This window comes from Sturnus vulgaris, chromosome 14 (genome assembly GCF_052056855.1).
Source record: "Sturnus vulgaris isolate bStuVul1 chromosome 14, bStuVul1.hap1, whole genome shotgun sequence".
In the NCBI taxonomy this organism is placed as follows: Eukaryota; Metazoa; Chordata; class Aves; order Passeriformes; family Sturnidae; genus Sturnus; species Sturnus vulgaris.
Window position 1 is genome coordinate 15745810 of NC_142256.1, and position 22099 is coordinate 15767908.

General features: G+C 36.3%; 1 long non-coding RNA gene across 5 annotated transcripts in view; it reads right to left on the reverse strand.

The window, feature by feature from the left end:
• LOC148222161 (uncharacterized) overlaps positions 1–22099 on the reverse strand; it is a 516376-nt gene that overhangs the window by 303702 nt on the left and 190575 nt on the right. The gene's annotated exons all lie outside the window — the stretch shown is intronic.

Here is a 22099-nt window from a genome sequence, read left to right on the forward strand (position 1 = left end):
ATACACAAAAATTTAATTGGTCCTTTCTCTGTAATGCTCTTTGCAAAAATAAAAAGCATTATTTTGACAGTAATAGAAATTTTAAGTGCTTCACTATCATTAAGAAAGAGTAAATATGCACATGTAAGGTTTCCAGATGGAATTTTACCTCAGTCCTCAAAACAGCTCAGCAATCCAGAATAAAGGTCATTTCCATAGAGGCCATGGATAATCACTACAGGCCAAATACTCAGATGCTTCTCAGCAAAGTTCTCCATCCAACACTCCCAAAGTCAGATATTTCATTTTCTAATTGTGTGTACTTCTTCCCCTTCATGAGGGTTTAGAAATATCACACCAAAGGGACACACATCACCCACATGGCTGGATTCAGGGTGCTTTGGGATGGAGAACTGGATCCAGCTTCCTGACAGGACACAACAGGTAGATTTAGATGACAGAGTATCTAACATGAGTGAGCCAATAATAGGAGCAGTAAAAATGTGAAATAACTAAGAATTATTTCAAAGCTCTAGGGAAAAAAAGACCAAATGACCTCAGAAATCCTTTCAACAGGAAGGAGGCTACAGGAGGAATCTGATCTACAAAACCAATCTGCAAGAGCACCAGCAGTGTACAGACAATAGATTCAGATTAGTATAGGTGTTTCTGTTGGATTATGTGACAGGTCTGTGAGAAAAATGACTTATAATCCTTTTACAGAAAGGTAATGGCCTTGGAGATGCCTAAAATACAACTGGAGATGTGAAGAAAATACTGGGTGGCTATAAAGCTGATTTGCAGGTCTTGATCCTGTAGATCACTCAGAATTTTACAAGAAAAGAAGTTTCTGATTTTTATATAATGTGGTAGCACTACCAAGATTCTACCACTGAGACAGTATTTAAGTGAAAATTTAAGAAATAAATTTAAGAAATTTATTTTCTATCTCATTGGCAGCTAGAAAAGGTGTCTTGCTAGTGCCTCCTGGATTTACTTCCACCTGAAGGAATTCTTTTTCATCTAACATCATTATGTTTTGGGTTCATGTATGTAATTCACTAAAATATCAAAAATTCAACGTTTATATCAACAGTAAAACCTAAATGTTAATCTCAGATAGTCTTGTTAACAGCTTGCTGAAAACAAGTAGAATTTCTTGGGAGCACTCTAAGAGAAATCAGTAGTTGGATGGTGAGCTGAAGTTTTCACAATTTATCTTGATTTCCTTACAGTTTTAACTAACTCAAATCGCAGGATTCCTTAAGATGAATAAATTTTTCTTTAATAAGCTACTCCTGTATAGTTATACCAGTCTTAAATAGCAGAAAGAGATTTTGAAAGGGCATTTGGATATGGCAGACGAACTTCCTGTTGTACTGTGTACATTGTGAAGTGGGAAATTATTCCAAAAAACAGCAAAACCTTAAAATGAGACATTAAACAAATCAGGACACAACTTCTCCTTGTAAGGACACTTAGCCACAGTGTGATCAACCCTTCCTGCACTTTCAGAGCAAAGGAGTTGGGAATCCTTATGAACATCAAAAATAATATCTGTACTACCTACAGTTGTAAAATCTAAGCCAGATACAGACAGTATGTCAATAGCATCTAATTATCTGGGTCTGTAGACAGTTTTATAAAAGGGTGGTAATGACTTTATTTCAGACCCACAAACTTTTTTGCACTCTCATTTTTATTCATGTTATTGGAAGTATCCACATTTATGCACAAATGCCTTTCACGCAAAAATGTTACCTTTTAGAAGAGTATGTCCATTGAAGATAGCACATTTAAGATCCTTGCTGGATCCAATTATACTTTAAAATCCCTTTCTTCTTTCTTACAATTACAGATACTCAAAGCATACATCTAAGGAAACATCTTCTTAGTATAGTGAGAATGAGTTGAGAATTTTATCCCTCTTATGCTTGTTACAATCATTATCACAAAAAGAGATTAATGTTGTGCTGTTTATTATTTATGGTTCTCATTATATTCTTTGTCACGAGACCACAGAATCAGAATTTTAATGCCTCATATATTCTGTGGAAGATAATAGTAAAGTGTACTGCTCTGACCTTTTCAGTGTCCCACAGTTTGATTCATTAGCCATTCCTATTCTCTCCTATTAAGAGCATCAGTAACCTGGGAAGATGTAGCCCGGGCTCAGCAACCAACCAAAAAGCAGAATATTGAAAAGGTTAAAATCTAGATTTATAAATCTATTCAGAGTTTACAATCCTTTCCAAACTATGCTTAGTATAAAAATTATATCTTCGTCTTCTGGCAAAGGCTGTCACTGCAATACAAGTAGTGTAAATAAACTACTTAGTCACTTTTGAGATTGAAAGCCTTTCCTTTTTAAAAAGAGTCAAAGGGGAATGAGCTCATTATACAGTCTATTTGTCACATACCATGTCTATTAATTTATATCCAGGTTATAGGAGCAGTTTGAGGAAATACTATAATCATTGCATTGTCATGCAGTAATGATATTATAAGTGCCAGAGAGAAGTGCTGCTTGCAAGACATTGTAAGGAAAATATATTGAAAAACAAACTTGTATTTCATTTCACAATAAAGAAGATTTCAAGTAGAAAAGCTGAAGCAGCTTATACACAATTATTTCATGATCAGCAAGTATTCTCAAATGATTTCTTAGGCAGTGTTTACTTTGCAATACAACTAGACTCTTGAGTACAATAAAAATGCATTTCTATTATAACAAATATAATGATGCTAATAGCAAATGAAAAATATATCAGAGTATAGAGGAGACATAAGAAATGCATTGTATCACCACGCCATTTTACTACTGCATGGTCACAATTTAAAAATAAAAGAGTTCAAATTTGGTTAAAAGTTAAACAATGGCAGTAAAGCCATATCCTTTATGTACTTTTGTTTAGCTTAAAATAAAACGTATTATATGCTGTTCTGCATATAGAAGATTCTACAGCTCAAAAATTCCCTAAACTAATAAGGATTTTTATAAATTTTGGTTATGCTAAATCTCCCAGAACAGATGTATTTCTCAACACAATATAGCATTCTGAATAGAAACTATAAATGAACCAATGAAGTAAACAAATTCTATAAACTCAGAATTTCTTTGCCTAGCTCCTATGAAAATCTAATTTTACTGTGTATCCACAGATAAATTAAAAGAAACATGGGACATTATCATTAACAAATTAGCTTTGTTAGAGCAATAGGCCCATGGAGCCTTTATTTTCTACTTCAAACACGTGGCTGTAACAGACACTGATGACTTTAGAATCATGCACTTTTTCCTCTTTGGTTATCTGAGAGCTCATTGTTTCCCTTTTTCACATTCTCAGCAATTGTGTAGTTAATAATTTGCAGAGGTGAAGCTAGGAGGGATATACTTGTTTTTATTCAATGCAGTCTTCATCAAGGAGCCAATAAATGTGTTTTATTGCTCTTCCCATAGTAGGCATTATTGCCTCCTCCATGTAAAAATGGCCATGTATTTTGAGTCCTTATAATCACTCAATGGCTAATCAGGAACTCATACTAATATAAATGTCTTTTATAAAGACAATACATATTGTCACAGCCTGAGTGCTGATTATTCCTTAAAAAGAAACTTCTACTAGTAATAGGTCACTTGTTCAGTATCATAGGAATTCTTTAAAGATCAACAATAGAATATATTTACACAAATCACAAGATAAAAATGTTTTCCAGGTACTAATTTAATTCCTTGCTTTTTCCTGGACCAGTGCATAGACTGTATAATGCTGCCTCTACACTCAGCACAAGCTCATCTTGTGTTTGCAAAGATTTCTGTACTAAATATGTTTTCTTTTTTAATCAGAAACAACATTTCCACATAATGCATGAAACACCTTATTCTTATAGAGAGTACTGTGAAGATTTTAGTAGTTTCCTAAGGCATAAGCCTTTCATTTCATGTGAGCTTCCTGCACTTGCATTTGCAAGTGGAAATGCTTGCACTGCATTTGGCTTTGCCAAATATATATATGTTCAGAGTAAGGATCAAGCGCAATAGCATTTTTAAATTTCATATTTTATCCTAGAAAGGAAGGATAGATTTATAGTAGAAAAGCAGCGAAAGGTGAACTAATTTTACCCCCAAGGCTTAAACTGTCATTATGATATTTCTGCAGGCTCTTTCACATTGCACCAGTCCCTAACACAGAATAAACAGATGTTAGAGAGGCAAAGTAAAACATTTCAGAAATAGTCACAGCCAGTGTGACATAGAGGAGTCTATTTCAAGTGTACTTTCTGGAGGAAAAATAATCATGGTCCTGAAATATTAAAGCCCTTTTAAAACAATTTACATGTAATTGAAGTATCGTACAATGCTACATACTGGATTTGCAGCAAAATGGTGATTAAAAATGAAGCCCTTTCCTCTTCAGTGAGGTAGCTGGAATCACAAATAGGACAATAATAAACTTTCTGTGAATTAAACAAGTTTCTTGGCAGTCATCCTTCATTTGCCACACTTTGAAAGACCCTATGTGGCACACAACTCCTTAAACGCAAATCCATCAAGCACTGCAGCACTATTCCAATTTCAATTGAGGCAACTTACTTAACAGTTTCTTAGGCAATGTCTCTTGGGTTTAGCTGTAGGCAGGAAATGAAGCGTAATTAGCACTTTTATGTGGCATTAACAAACAATCGTTTTACTTCATTACTTTTTAATATTTGCACCAGTCTTCTGAAAGCAGATTAAGACAAACTGCAATTTCCATATGTGAGATTCTGTGACTGTAAAGCTCAAAGAACCTTCACTTTAATCAAAACACTATGATGTCTTCCACTAATTTTTTCCTAAAAATCTTTTTGAAAACTAAGCTTTATGTTAAGAAAGTGCTAATCTGAACAGTTTATTCACTTGAGTATGATTTTTCAATTCACAAACATGGCCAGGGTCAAAATGAAATGTTGTGTATACCAGCAAAGAGCCAAATCAATTTTTAAAATGGTAAAAAAAAAAATACAATAATATTAACAAAATTGCTGAAATAGAACAAACAAACACACAAATCCACATAATAACATAGATATTCTGATTTAAAGACAGATCCGATCAGGGAAGTTAAATAATTCATCAGGACTTCTCAGCCTTCTACCTATAGGAATATTTCAATCTTCCAGTTTCATTTATTACTACAGCTTAGATTCTGGTATGTGGCAGTTTCTGTTCTTAGTATATGGATTTTGAGGAACACTTTCCCAAAACACTGGGCATATGTGCCCTTGGGGTGCTGAGTAAAAACCAGGACTAATTAGGTTTACTAAACATGCTGTAATGTGTAAAGCATACACTTTCATGCTGTAAACGAAAGCATAGCTAATCAAGTGGTCAAACACACTCCTGCATCATTCCCTACAATATGCAGACGAGAAGGAATTTCAAGAAGTTTTTCAAAAGTTTAGTTCCATTCTGGTGTTAAATAAAAGCTTTCTAGTACTTCATGCTGCAAAACAAATTCAGAACTTGCATTTAAATGGAAAGTAGCAAAAGTATATTAAAATCTTTGTAGTACATGTTTTCCTTAGACTGGACATTAGGAAGCATTTCTTTGCCAAGAGACTGGTCAAACTCTAGAACTGGATTCCTCAAAAGGCAATTGATGCCCCAAGTCTGTCAGACTTGAAGAGGCATTTGGACCACCCTTTAACTTTCTGCCAGCTGTGACTTGGTCAGGCAGTTGGACTCAGCAGTCACTGCCACTCCTTCAGTGAAACAGCCTGTTCTATTGACTTCATTTTCTTTGATCATAAATTCAAATTACTCAATTTAATTACTCAAAATAATGGAACATATGGTATTATCACTGTAGTCACAGAGAAACCTAAGACCATTTTATTTTCTTTTCTGGACTGCCTTTTAGGCTCAGGTTTTACACTGAATCAAAAACTTTATGTTCATGACATTTTATTTATTAAGATTTATATCTCATTATAGGGAACTTACTATTTCAGGCCAAAATCTACATCTTCGATTAGTTCCCTTTCCTTTTGAATCATTTTGCCCCCTGCTGTACAGAGAGTTAAATACTACAACAGGGATGCAGACATGCCAGGCAGATGTTAGAGTTGCCACCTCTGCATTCCATGTAAAGCATCTCTTTTCAGAACCTGCTTGTTCTGACTTCATGATCATTAAGATGAGTGCTGTCACTGTGCATGCCACACCTAGCCACAGCCTAGGACTGCTCTGTGCTACCTGCTGTTGAAGTAAACAGAAATACAGATTAGCAGAAGATGGAAAGGAAACAGCAGGTCACAGCACCTCTGTCAGCAGTGAATAAGGAAATTAGCCATTTATGTTTGTTTATAACACTCCAGGCAAAAATGGTGAGGTAGAAAGTGAAGATGCATGAATAATTATCTTAACTGATAGAGGATTTTTTTAAGGTGTGAGTAGCATAGGGGAGAAGTACTTGGTTTCTTTATGTTTAGCAGGTGAGAAAAACAGCTTAAACAGTATCTAATCATAGTTAAAAATCAATTTGCCATTTCTAAGTGAGAAGTTTTAGAAGTTTTAGGTAGAGTCTGGTGAAATGTGGAAATATTTATTCTTTGTCATATGAACTAGAACCAAACATCCAATGCCACCAATGCATGGCACGGCCTGTTCATAAGTAAAGTTTTAGTAAGAGTTGGGTTGTTTTTATTTCAACAGTGTACTTCTTCAAAAGGGTTGATCCAGATATTTCTTTGTCCAGAGAAAACTGGGTTCATTTTACTTTCATCTTGTCCAAAGCAGAACTGCCTAAATCCTTTCATATATGCTTAGCAAGTTTTGCTGGTGACCAGAGGCAAATTTTATCACTTTGTCAATGAGGTTTATCTCTGAAAACTACTTGGGAAAAACACAGTGTCTGAAAAACCAAAAGAGCAGCATGGTTCAGAAATACATACACACGCATATATACTCACACACTTTAAGAAAAAAGAAAACCATAACAAAATAAAATGCATAGAAAAAGAACCCCTGGATCCAGAAACTTAGATGCTTCTAATTTTAGCTAAAACAAGGAGCAAGAAAAACCTGAGACATCACTCTGAACAGACAGGAATCAGGAAGAATTGTGTTTATCAATCAGAGAAAATGAAGGCACAATAATCAATATGTGATGCCAAAGCCTATATGACAGATTTAGATGTTAAATAATTCAGATATTAAATTTGATCCATTCAGTGGATTCACTGTTTGTTAGACATCCAGAGATGTATCTCAGCAATCACAACTGCATGCATTTCTGCACTGTACGGAGTATCCACCACATTCTATTAGAGTTGGTTCTTTGTGAAGGCTGACACAACACAACAATAAATTATAGTGAGTTACATTTACAGTATTGGCTTGAAACAGTCACCACTGGCCAACCCAGCTCAGAAGTTCCTTCTACTATGGATTTTAGCTGAATTCTTAATGGCATTTGAACATTTTTATTGTAGTAGCATTATGTACTAGCATATTAAACATTTACTGCAGACATTTTCTGGATGTGAGGTGAAATACTTCTCAACATTTTTAATTTTACATTTTACATACCAAAGCTGGAAAAAGGACACTATTACTTTCACAATGTCGGTAATCAACATAAGCAGTGATTTAAATAATTACTTAGGCTACAGTCTACAGATTTTCAAAATATTTTGGGCAGCATATATTGAAGTCTTTAACTCTGTCAACTGGTATCATAATGGGAGGCACTGCTGCTATTCCAGTGCAAGCTTGTGGTTAAGTTCCTACTCAGGCACTTAGAAGTAAAGTTGAGCTCTTGTTCATAACTGCAGATGGTAAACTTTTGAAAATATGGCATTCTATTAACTTTTAAAGCAGTGGCTTGGCTTCAGTGCCCACTGTACATTATAAGAATAAATAGTAATATAGCACAGTCTCCAAGCCAAATGAATACACAAAATAATCTAAAGCAACATACTGTCTACCCTTTCTTCTTAAAGTAGTTGAAATATGCATATTTTTGAGCATGGCATGAGCTATTTAAAACCTATTTCATGCATCATCTTTCTCTTTCCTAATATCAGCAGATGAGCTGATTTTATAATCAGAGGCACTGTCAGCTTGTCACATTCTGCAGTTCAAAATGTCAGATGCACTGTAAATAGGCTCAGAGTAAGCCAGACACTTTACAACAGAGGGGCTGCATGCTGAGTTCGGATGTAGAGAATAGATGAACCCTCTTTATATTACACAGAATAATACATGAGCCAATACTTGTTACAAGGGCAAATTTCTTTTGAGGGATTATGATGAACAGGGTAACTGTGGGCAAAGAAGTACCCATCAATAGAGCCCTAGCAGTCTCATTCTTTTCCTCTCTCAATTATCCTTTTAGAAATGTGCATGCTGTATCAGGATAAACATGCTAAAGGCTGCTCGTTTCAATTAATTTTTTTGTCAGTTTTGGGGGTGTTCTCCTCTTCTCAATTCTTAACCCCCTAAAGCGTTTGACACATGAACGGTGGAGTCGGCTGTAAGTAAATATACGAAGGAGATTAACATCTATACAATTAGGAGTGTGAAAAACAACTATGAAGTCTTGTATGGTTTTGGAGGCATCAGGAAAAAGGTAAGACCATATAATATGTCATCTATTGAAACATAGTAATCTCCATTTTTTTTGTTTATATTCAGTTGGAAAGATTAACTTACCTCTTGCATTAAATATCTGCCTAAGAGCTACCTGATGTGGAGGTAGTAAAAAAAACAGCATTTGATTATATGTTTGAAAAGAAAGATCTTCGAGATCATCAAGTCCAACCATTAACATAACACTGCCAGATCCACAACTAAACCATGTCCTTAAGCACCACATCTACATGTCCTTTAAATCTCTCCAGGGATGGTGATTTAGCAAAGAAGCCCGAATTAACTAAAGCCTGTTAGAACGAGAAAAAATTTTTTAAAGGAAGTGACTAAGTTATTATAATAACTGTACTAAGCCCAAAACATTTTCATCATATTTCCTCTGAGACCAAACAGAGAAATAATAAAAGCCCCACAACTTCGCTTTCAGTATAAGAGAACACATCTAAATTAATCCTTGAGTCTTTCTAGTGATGCATTGATGAATAATTATGTCCTAGAGAATTAAAGCAAGATGCCCGAAGACTTGAAAACAGAGAAGCTGAACTACCACTCGTCAAAGGTGCTTGAGCACCTTTTAATCTACAACAGCAATCCTGAAGAAAATAGAATGGACTCCATATGAAGGACTTCGGATACCAACATGATTCCCTCTGAAATGTAGCATTCGTTAGCTGAAATGGTGGGAAGGCTACAAAGACACACAGACGTGCATAAATAGATCAGAAAGACACTTTGCATCTGTGTCACAGAAAGCTAATTTATACTTCATGCTTAGACAATATTCTTTAAGGGACACAATGCTGAAGTCTGCTCAAAAAACTTGCTATGAGCAATCTCAGGCATCAATCTGTACTGAGACCACTTTTCACAAGGGTAAAGTAAATATTAAGAAGGTATGATTGATCTCACCTCTGGCAATGTGGGATTTTGCTGTGCCTTTCTCAATCCCTGCAACTCTGGCACTAAAAGTATTACCATCAATATCTAACATTTTTATTCTAATGGTCACAATCCATTTCTGTTAATATCAGCAGGTACCACCGACTCAGGCTGAGTTAACTGAGCTCTGCTCCTTATTCATGGCCAAGCCCTGAAGTATTACAATCAAATGTTTTCTCCTCATAAAGAATTCACAGGAAAGATAATTCTCACTGGTTTTGTCAGTTCCTGATTTACAAGCCAAGACTTGCCAAGATTCAGGTCGTTAAAGGAAAGTGGAAAAAAGGAGGACTGTTCAGGATAACAATCTGATTAGGTATTTCTTTCCATTGCACATACATATTATTATTATTATTTGTAATACTCCCATATCATTGGTACTTTTACCAATTCTTAAAAGGACTTTTATTCATTTAACTTGTATACTGTGTCCTTTTGTCAAGTGGTGTCATTGTGATACCTTGTTCATTTCCATTCTGGAAAGGCTAAGCTGCAACTTACGTGATTTCTTAAAAGCAGTTTATTTAAATGTGCTTCTAAGAGTATGACCTAAAATCAATAGAAACATGGTTTTTTTTTTCAGCCTAGGCTTCCTAGGTGTGAACTCCTAAATTAATCTCTAAATGACTGTCATCTACAAATATCTCTCAGTTTACTATGCATTTACTGTGTGGCTACAAATATAGTAATATTTAACTCTGTGAAAAAAATGAAACAGTAGTATAGAAAGAAAGATCTCTAAGTATAATGATCAGATTTCATGCATCCACTTATGCATAAATACTTGATAATTTTCTATAAGTGCAATAATGCCTGCATCTGAGAAATTAGTAGCTCTTAAATCATGGTTTCTGCACAGGTGAAAAATCTGGTAAAAGTGGGGTAACAATGAAACCTCTGGTAATTGTAAACTGACAACAAAATATCATTCTTCTTTAGTGGCAATACTCAAAATTTTACTGATACCAACACTGAGTTTTTTCTTCTGTAGGAAAATGTTGCAATATCCAGTTGGTTGCCATTATTAATTAATCTGTCATCTGGCTAATGAGGAATGGTAGCTGTATGTCACAGAATTTCAAGGATAACTTCAACTTCTCAAGGGTCTTAAGCTGAAGTCTTTCTGCTGACAAGTGGTCTAATTGAATTTTAATGAGCTGAAAATCAAGTATTTTTAGAGTTTTTTAATTTTCATAAGTAGCTTTCTTTGTGACAATCCTATTATAATTATATGTAGTTCAAATGGTTCTACGTCACATATGCCCCCCAAAACAAGTCTTCCCAAATCTATCACCTTACTTTTAAAAATCACATCATCTCTATTGGCTCCTTAATGTTTGATCTTGTTGGATTTGTGTGTCTTTTTTACTAGATCTACAGTGGGAAACTTGGAAGCACTTCCAAGCATCCATGCCTCTGCTTCTGAACCAATTTTATTTCCATACAGAGTGAATATTGAGACTGCCTTCTAAATCATTCTTCTCTCCCAGCCAGTGCTCAGAAAAAAGAAATCTGGGTGCCTAGGAGTTACAGCACAATCCCCAGCTTGGACTAAACAAATGACAGGATTCCTCTGTGCCCAATGATCCAGGTCATCTATAGGTGTCAGGTGAAGTCTCTCCATCTACTGCAATACTTCATGATAGGTAGTTACACCAGTACATCCCAAACTAAACTCAGCTAAATTAATTGATTCTTTGCGTAATGGCATTGGCAATATCTGTAGCTAATAGCAGTTCTTAACACTCCAGTTTCTTCTTCAAAATAGAGACTTTTCTTTTTGTGCATGTCCTCAGTCAGTAATAGCAAGGCTTGCTGTCCTAGGCATCCTCGCTGAAGTGCACGCAGTGTATTTGGCACTCAGACACAGCCTGCACTCCAGTCAAACACAAGCTGTGGTGCTGCATCACATCAAATACTCCCCAGGGCTACAGGCTGCACATGGAGACAAGAAAAAATGTTTCTCCTACATTTCTGTGTTCATTGGACATGTTTGAAATTGTACCTAATACAGTATTGCCATTCAGTATGAGCTGAGTAGGAGCAACCTTCTTGATGGAGCAATGCATTATTCACAAGAGAAACAGCGAGCTGGCTCTGTGCTGCTGAGTTAGTTCGTTCCCTTTCCAAGAACACTGCTTCAGTTTAACATCTCCCTTATCTCAAATTTTACCACCTTGGCCTTCTAATTGGCCCTTGCCAGTCTCTTAAAAAGAAAAGCAAAACAAAACCCAAACCCCCCACAATCACAGAAAACAAGCTAAAAGAGGCAGTGTGTGACAAGAAGAGTCTCGAGCAAGCACATCCTTCCTGGGACAGCAGCATGTTGGAGAGCAACAGTGATGACTGCTGAGAGTGGATCTGAGTCACTGTTAGCTCAAACCAAGGAGAGCTGGGTAAGCACCTGCTTTCAAAAATGCCGTGTTGAAACGATCTGATTGCATATGCAAACAGCACTGAAAATGCTGTCCTGGAGATGAAGGAGAGGACTGAGTTCAAATCAAAGCTGTTATTTAGCTATGAGATACCGAAAAGATTAGTCAGCACTTACTCAGAGTAGTATCTCACTGATTCGGGGAATATTCAGAGCTCCTAATTTTAGAAACACGCAGACACTAAGAAACATTTTACTCATTTTAATGTTTGAACTTCAAATTTTCTAAGATCTGGCTTGTTCACTAGCTAAACAAGGACAGCCATTTTACTAGCACTGAAAAACCAAGCAGTGTCAAATTAGTACTTTCAGTTAAATGTACATCACTTCCCTCGAAGTCAACTAAAATTACTTTTTTATAACCTCATGTTTAACTCTTGAGAGTGTCTTAGAAAGATCTTCCAGATAATTTCTTGAGGTTTTTCAATTACTTTAAAGGCAGGCTTGTCTTTATATTAGCAGCTAAACAAACACTAAGATCAAAGAGCTGAGAGAAACACTGATTCTGCTCATGCACAGAAAACACGGGATATCCAATGTAGTTGCCTCCTTTTCATTATCATCAATTATTAACAGATTTAAAACTTTAGCTAAGTTTCATTCATCTGCATAGTCCTCTGGAGCCACCACATTTTTTTGTTTTTAAGATGGGACCGCTCAGTCCCTCAGGTGTTTTTCTGGAGTACAGACAGGTTTGTCTGCTTGGTTGGATTTGTCTGGTGATCAGCAGCTCTCACACTTACAATCATTGCAAAGCAGAAGGAAATAATTATTTTACTAAAAGATCATGCAACTTTAAAGAGAAACTTAACCCCGTAAGTAATTTTTAGAGAGTAACAGCAGATTGTGACAAGACCACAGGTGACAAAAACTGTCTCTCAGGTTATATATAACCTGATTAAATAAGAACTGTTTGTATTTACCCATTCCCCAAAGCCCTTTAGGAGCTCAGACAACAGATGTTTGTCACTACAGCCAATCATATGCTGCAATTTCACTCTGGTGAACATATTTTAGAAACAAGCTAACGAGGTGATCTGCAAGAAATATTTTTGGTCCTCTTTGGCTAATATTTTATTACTGATGTCATTTACCCTCTATCATTAGGCAGAAACAACCTGTAATTACTTTATCCTCTAGAAAAAGATAAAATATTAAGAATGTTCTCTACAAATGTGTCTAAAAAGTCAGATTTGCACAAGTACCTCTAGTTCTTCATAACAACAAAACTGAGAAATCAGATATTCAAAAACACAATTTTCCCATAAAAATTTGAATCACTTTTCTTTTTATATTTTGTTACATTGTAATGTGCTTTCTTCCTAACTTAGTTCTCTCCTCTGCACTATGCTTTCTGGAGAATCCCTTTTATCAAGTTTACCTATCAATATCTGTAAAAGTTACACTGACATTTCCAAGCTTTTCTGCCAGAAAAATTTGTGACAGATTTAGACTGTCGTTGGAAATTAGACTTTTTCTAAGGACAGAAGATCCTTTTTCAATTATTTCTAGCCATTGCATTTAAAAAAAAGTAAATTATTTTATTGATTATTGTGATCAGGATTTAAAATAAATTTTAATTGCACCATTGAAGACAGCTGCTGTTTTGCATTTACTGGCTTAAACTAGACCCTTTCTCTTCTCTATAAGCCACAAGATTGAAAAATGACCTGAAATTTCTAAGCACTTTTGCCAAACTGGAGCCCTTAAAGCTTTGGGAAACATTAGAGACAATCTTTAACGCCAATTAGTAATGGTGAGATCCTGCTGAAAAACAAAACTAAGATAGCCTTTACCTAAGATAATTATTATTAAATTCCCTAACAGAATTTTAACAACATTACAGACTGCATGGAAAGACAATTTCAGCTTTAATTAGGATTTTCATTTCTGTACCCATCATGGCAAAAAAGACAAAGGAAAACAAGAACTTAAAAAGGAAGACTAAGTGAATTTGTATTCTTGTGTGCTTTTTTGCTAACAACTTACTGTACATTTCTTTAATGAGATATTTTCCATTTACCTGTAGTCAGTTAAAAAGAGAATTTAAAGTAGCATCAAACACTACATCCACCCCAGCTCATTCTGTCAAATTTTGTGATTTTACAAACTCTTTTTCCCAAATGTTTCTTACTCCTTTGCTGCTGTGTGAAATAATCAGACATAAAACAGAAAAATTGGAAAAGTCATTTATGATCTGTCATTTGTAACAATGGTAGAGTAAAGACTTATTGGAAGGAAGTATAATGTTTATGTAAAAGCATTAATTTTAAGTTGGATATCAAATAATTTTCCATTTATCTGCAATGGGGTTAGAGAACACTCTTGAAAACTGAATAAAAAATTAATCTTAATGGGACAGTAACTGTAACACTATTGAGGTGTAATGAATTGAGCTGCAGTTTTCAAAGAATCACAGAATATTTGAGTTGGAAAGCTCCCACAAGGATCAACGAGTCCAACTCTTAAACAAATAGCCCATACCAGGATAGAACCTTTTTCTTGAAAGAGAGTAAGCAGAAACAGATTAGCACTCAATTGGCTTCACATACATGTCACTGGTGGGGTTTCAGGGTCCCTTTGGGATCCCTGAGGCTGCTTCTGCAGCCCTCAGTGACAGAGCAAATTCCCGAGCCTTGCCCAGATAGAATCCTGGCTCGTGGGGAGCTCTCAGACCAGTGGGGAAAAGAGACCAGCATATGCAGAAAGGCACAAATCCATCGTTTATTCTATGAAGGCATCCTATCTAGCATATACCAACGCTATTGTTTTACAGAGTTTTTTTATATCTTTTGAGGGTTTTACAATTTGCACCAATTACCAAGGGAATACTACTTTTTAACCAATCCCTGAAGGATTTTACATTCAAAGCTAACCTATGGATACTAAAAGAGAATGAACCACTAATATTGAAGATAGAAAAGAGGGTCTTCCAAAGGGGGGAAGCTAAATTCCTTTTGTATTCATCATTTCACAAGCCATTTCTTATCTCTAAGCTATAGTTTTCCAAGGAGCTTGTTCTGAGGATGCAGGGAAACTTTCTTCTATGTTTTCTGCTCCCTCCACACATATATATTGTAAAGTTTGTGTCTAGTGAGGTCAGACACCATGAATTTGCAAGGTCCATGACTCAAGATGAGAGGCAGGTGATGGCAACACCACCACACCCAGAGACTGTCTAAGTTATGTCATAAATCAAACCCTGAGAAGCACCAGCCTTTAGGACAGCACAGAATGGCTGAACCAACAGGGAAACCATAAAACCACCACTGGAACATTTAGGTCCTATAAGCATTTCCCCTCACTCATGTTTTTTCTCAGTATTTTTATTTTTTTACTGGGGTTTTTCGTTTAACATAATTTAAAATTAATGCTTTAAAAAATGGTAGATTAACCTAATTAGCCTAAATGTTCCTCTGTTTGGAACCTGCTGCTCTACTGGTAACTGAAGAGGCACAAAACAGCACATCACAGAATCAGCCTCTGTGCCTAGAAACAATATTCCTAAAAATCACTCTCAGTCACTCCCACGTGACAACATCCAAAGATGTGAGTAAGAAACATGAAAGTCATGACTCAGCAAACTCCAGTTTGTAAAACAGCAATTTGGGACAGTCACAGCCCTGTAAATAACAATATTTTTAGTTATACTCAGACCTTTAAGATCTATCCTGGACTAAGCAGTCATGAAAGGAAATAAATGGTCACAAATGATCAATTGCTATTGCAGAGCTACTACAGACCTCTAAAATATTTAGATTCTCCCTTGCTTCCTCTGCACTGCACAGCCCAATGAGTGTCACTGTGTGCTATGCAGCAGTAGGGAACACATGGCTTCCACGTAATGAAATCAGTTGTTTAACCCTAAAGCAAATGACGATGTTACATGAAATAAATGGGATAGATTGACTGAATGAGATATTAACTGCTTATACTACAAAGACGGTTTAACACAGTTCCTAAGATTGCCAATTAAAAATACATTTGCGAAGCAAAAGAAAGGGAGTAAAAAGTGCGTACCTTCTGAAAAAGGGAATTTATCAAACAAAATTGAAATCGATTAACAATCAGGACATAATAAACTTGTGCTTAGGATGATGTAGAAATAGTCAACACAGTTCCCATAATTTTAAATTCCACCCTTGGGCAGACACCCTAAAGTGAATAAGGTTTCACTAGTCACCTAATTTTATCATATCTAAAACTACATCTGTACCCTTCCATCAAATACTCAATAGACTGCACAACAGCTAAGAAAGTAACATGAGAATTTATAATAAACGGCTCAAGCCAGGTTAGATTTAAATACTTCTAATATACAAGAATGAAAATAATCTCAAGTTAATTTCATTAATTTATGAAGTCCTAAAATATATCTCTAGAGCCGTCTAAGCTATCAACTTTTAAACCCAAATAAAAGAGCTAAAGTTCTTTTTAATCATAAAGTTTTGCTTCTTCATCTGTCATTATTTACAAGTTGCTATCTTAAAATGTTTCAAGTTTAACAGTCATCCAATTTGATATCAAATGAAATAAGACCTTTGGAGTTATTAATGTAATTTATTTACTATTTATGTAATAGTTGTAAAATTATTTTTCAGCATGTTTTTCACTTTTTCCTAGTTCGTTCCAAACCTTTTCACATAATATTCCTACCTCTCATCTTTATTCCCTTCTACATGCATATGAAGATCCTTTGAATGTTACTATCATTAAATGCATAATAAAGTCAATAGTAAATGAACTCTTAATTGCAGGCACTTTGCATCGTTACAGTTTTTCTAACACGGTATGGACTCCAGTAAGTATTTCTTTTATGTTTTTCACATTTTTGGATGAAGCCTGAAGGGAACTCAGTCTTGGTGACACAACGGAGTGTACACTCATAGTAAAGATTTATGTTGTCATATAAAATTGCCTTCTTGATCTACAGAACATCACTGTATCCTCTCCACAGCAGCTTAGGGTCTTTTCTTACAGTCAAAGAGTGGATTGAGTAGGGGGAAACAACAAAACAGAAATTTATGCTTTAAGTACATCACCATATGAGTTTTTGCAAACCAAGGGACAGAGTAGGCAGGTGTCGAAAAAGTACAGTAAGTTACTCCTGAATCATAGAATCATTTAGGTTGGAAAACCCTCTAAGATCAACAAGTCCAGCTGTTAAACACACACTGCCATGTTCACCAACTAACCTTGTCCCCAGATGCCACTTCTACACTTCTTTTGAACACTTGCAAGGATAGTGATGCCACCATTTCCCTGGGCAGCTGTACCAACACTCACAACCCTTTCCACGAGGAATTTTTTTTTAAATAACCAACTGAAAATTATGCAGCTATTTGTATTGAAAATTATGAGAATTGAACATCCATTCTTAAAACGTTGGCTAATATCAGATGCCTGACAAATCTCTCATTAGGGGTATACTCAGTTTTATCTGTAGTGACTTACATGAGTTTATCTGAAAATAGTACTGTTATCAAAGAAGTTTACTGATCCTTACTAACCTGTCACTTTCAGTTTGTAGTTGAGGAAGTATAGGAAAGAGGGATGTCTCAGCTCTAGAAAGCTGGGAATCAACGTACACAAGTCTATTTTCAATTGGTTCTGAAGTTTTTAATAATAACTTCCCAGAGGAAATGGATTTTTTACAGCCCAGGTCTAATACTGTCACCAGTGGGCACAGCTTCTGCCCAGCTCCAATCCCAGCACAGCTCTGGGCTGATAAATGCGTGGGTCCTTCTGGTGCCTGGCTGACACGAGAATTAAAGCAATATTCCTACTATAGCAAGATGTTTACACCCTCTGACAACTTTCCTTTTAGTTGCTGAATTTTCAGTATAATTGCATATATAAATCAAACACTTTGCTTATTTATACTCTCATATTTAATGACATAGTGTTGCAGTAACTTCTGAAATTATGATGAATGATGTTTTAAATTACTATTCCTGCCTATTTCCATTATATATGTACTTCATAGAATCAAGCAAAGTTATATTATTTCATATATATGCAGAAATAATGTTTTTTCAAAAAATGCAAGCTGAGGAAAAAAACTCATCTATGAACTGTTCCAAATGCCTTCTTAATTAAATTTTTAACTGCAAATAATGTAATAGTCAAGCCATCACAAGAAGATAAATTATATTTATTTTTTCCTATGACAAAATGTTTGAGAGTTCAACTGTAGTATTTGAAATATTTTACAAATTTTAAGTGTATTTCTCAGCATTTTCAGTTCCTCTACAGCGTTTGAATTTTGTTTTTCTTTTACTACCTCTTCTAGCTCTCTGTAATTCAGCCTCGATGCAGACCAACCAACCTGAGGTGAAAGAACAGGTCCCCTGCATGAGCTGCCCAAATCCGTAACTGTTTTGCTTAGGCAACCAGCTGGAATGCCACAAGGGCTGCCCATAACATTTTGATACAAAGACTGTAAAAAAAATTCATTGATCAGCTACTAATTGATATCTGCAGTTTCTACATAACTGTCTGAAACAAATTTAAGATATACTGAGGTAAGTATCACTTTATTGTTTTTTAATCATTCATTTTTGGGGTTTAGTGAAGGTTATAAGAAAATTTTAGTAACAGGAAAAAGTAGTTCAGATCAATAATTTAAAAAAATATCATAAACTAAATGCCAAATAATACCTAAATGCTAATTTAAACCTACTTTCACTTCTATGTTGAATGCAGTGTAATGAATAAGTAACAGACTGTTCTCAATAGAGCAATATACTCTTATCACAAATCTGAGCTGTATTTCCTCCCTTATTTTTAGTCTAAAATATGATTCCAAATAGATGTTACTAAGTTATAACACCTTAGTCCTTTCCAAGCTCAAGGCACTTAATATGCTGAATTTTAGATTGCTTTTTTATATTCTACCTGTTCCTGCCTTCCTTACAGTACATTAAGGTATTAAAACTGCCTGCTCCAATTTCTCCTCTTCTTAGAAAGATATAACAGAGAGATGAAAAAGACTGCCTTTTGCCTTGAAAAGCTAAACAGGTGATAAACAAAGAAACAGTGGAAGTTAATAGTGCCTTACCAGTTTACATCATGCAGCCACTGAAAATACACTAAAATAAGAGTTTGTGACATAGCACAAGTCTTGTGAGGTTTCTTCCAGGAAAACTACAACTGCTGTTTCTCATATTTTGAGATTCTATTAGAATGCTCTGATATAAAATAAATTCTATTACATTAACCTTTTATGTTATTAATAACATTTAAAAAAACAAAACAGAGAAACAACTGAAAGGTTATTTAGCACAGTGAGCATCAATTTTTAAATTTCATTCTACTTGAAGTTATTAATCTTGACTGAACCAATCTCCATTCTCATAGATTTCAATGCTTAAAATTGAATCCTGGAAATACTTTTATGTGTAATTCTTGTCGTCTTGGAAAAATGAGGAAGAAACAGGATTGGATCTCTATGACTAAAGTACTAGATGACATATCCCTATTTGTAAGTAGAATTTGAGGTTGCAGTATGTAATTCTACAGACTGTTGCACCACAGATAACATAATTTGTGGGGGAAAAGAAAGGAACAACAGCTTTGCATAGATTTTTGGGTTGGAAGAGACCTTGAAGACCAACACACACGCAAAGAGGAGACTACTTTCCAGACAGTTTGGGACAAATGACATTTGCCACCACCGACCAGAAAGCACTACTGCATGTCCTCAGGCCTTCTGCATAATCAGGAACTTGCTAATAGGAAGCCATGAAAGCCAACCTCTGAGCTATCACAGTTTGTACATAGCCAAAAGGCTGATTTTGTTCAGAAGAAATACTGAGCCATTAGTAACACTAAAGGTAAATGAAATTACTTCAGATCTGAAAAAAAAACCACTTGAAAAGGCTCATTACACTAATGAATTGGCATACTAGCCTGCATCAGCTGGAACAAATTCCACAAGGAAACAGCCCAAAGCCCAGACAACAGAGGGCTGGTTCCATCGGATTGGCATCATGGAATCAGACTTCGTGTTGCTAAATGCAGCATTAGTCCAACCCCACATGCTGGGATCCACTGAGCTGCATTACCAAACAGCTGCACCAGAGAGAAGGGGCACACTCTCCTCTTCAAGCTTGAGAGGCAGTTTCTCCTCAGAGCTGTTAGCCATTAATGGTTACTGAGCCTATTCCCCCTCGACTACTCAGCAAAGCCTTGGCAAGGCTCAATGGCAGCTGCTGCCTTCAGGCTGGGGGAATCTCCTGCCGTTTCTGGAGAGCTGGTGACAGCAGCCCAGCTGATTTTATGTGAGATACTGCATTTCTTTTATGCTAACATGGAAATCAAACATTGCAAGGCAGAATAACCAAGCCACCTCCCTAAGTCAGACACTCAGTTAATTACCCTTTTCCACAGAGGTGAAAACAGTGGTGCCTCAGATACTTCCGCAAAGCAAGAGAACGTAAGCAATAATTTGAAACAAGTGACTATATCAATTATACTTATTTTAGATGCCAATTGGTGGGAAATTTACTATATAATTAGTGGGATGGTTTTTTTCATACTGAGAAATTATTACTTAGTGAAACAGTTCTCCTATATTGATAATAAAGGGGGGGAAAAGTTTCACTTAAGTAACTTGGAACATTTTCCTACAAGCTCATTTTGACCCCATGTCAGTGGTTACAGCAACATATTCCAGAATCTTCTCTCACATAACATGGAACAATCAAAGTAAGTTATTTTTCTGCACTGCAAAAGCAAAATAGAAGAAGTCAGCTCCTGGTCTGCATTCCACAAGCTGCTTATCTGGACAACCTGACAGGGAGAATTTCCTTTTAATTAGCAAGTGAGAAATGCTAATATGAATATGCTGACATAGGATAAAAATCTACCCATCCCATACTGCACAATGATATATATACATGCACACACATATATATATTCAGTCTACTCTAAGAGTCAACTTAAAAGGTGAGTGACTCTAATAAAACACTAATAGGGTTTCCATATCATACAAAGGACAATATTCAACAAGAGAAGGAGCAGAAACAAGTACAGTAATCAGGGTAATTACACGTACAACTATTTTGTATTCAACCTTTCTTCCCCACCTCATAATGTACTCGCTCAGCCATGTTGTCTTCCCATGCAAAACCCTACTTCAGAAAAAATTACAAAAACAGTAAGAATAATAATTAAGGAATTTACCTTGCATACATAATACAAACTTTTCGTACAAAGTTGCCATGCAGAGAGAAATTGATTAAATCCGTATACTGATAAAACAGAAGTCCATTAATTGTTTAGACAGTGAGCTTTTGAACTAGAAATCAGACCTCAATTTATTTCACCAATTAAAGTACAGTGAAAAACCACAGTCCATACCACTGTGACACAGCCTTACTGGAGCCCGGGCTAGCTCTTTATGTGCACACCGGCGCTGTGCCAGGTGTGCGCAACTGCCCCAGGGTAAGATTTTAAGGCAGAACCTTAAAAGCCAACAGCGCTTCAGAGTGGCTTGTGTGCAGGGGTGGGTAAAGGAAGCGAGGGAGTCCCTCAGCTTCTGAGGTCCCAAAATATCTATTGAGGTTGGAGAGTTCAGAGGCAAAAAGCACTCGTGTGCTCAGCATTAAATACAGGGGCAGACCAGCGTGGGCACAAACACTTGACGAATAGAGGGTCCTTAGGGGAGGGGGGAGGGCAGGGACTTTGAGCGTTACAACCAATGAGGGAAGCAGGGGGAGGAGAAAAGGTCACAAGGGCCAATGGGGCGTCGAGTAACGGCATCCCCAAAGGGGTGGGACAAGCACGGATTGGCCCAGGGTAAGACTGACAGGGAAGGGAATGGAACAAGGGGCGGGGTTACAATGATGGACAGGGAAGGGAAGGGAACAAGGGGAAGGGTTACAATGATGGACAGGGAAGGGAAGGGAACAAGGGGAAGGGTTACAATGATGGACAGGGAAGGGAAGGGAACAAGGGGCAGGGTTACAATGATGGACAGGGAAGGGAATGGAATGGAACAAGGGGCGGGGTTACAATGATGGACAGGGAAGGGAAGGGAATGGAACAAGGGGCGGGGTTACAATGATGGACAGGGAAGGGAACAAGGGGCAGGGTTACAATGATGGACA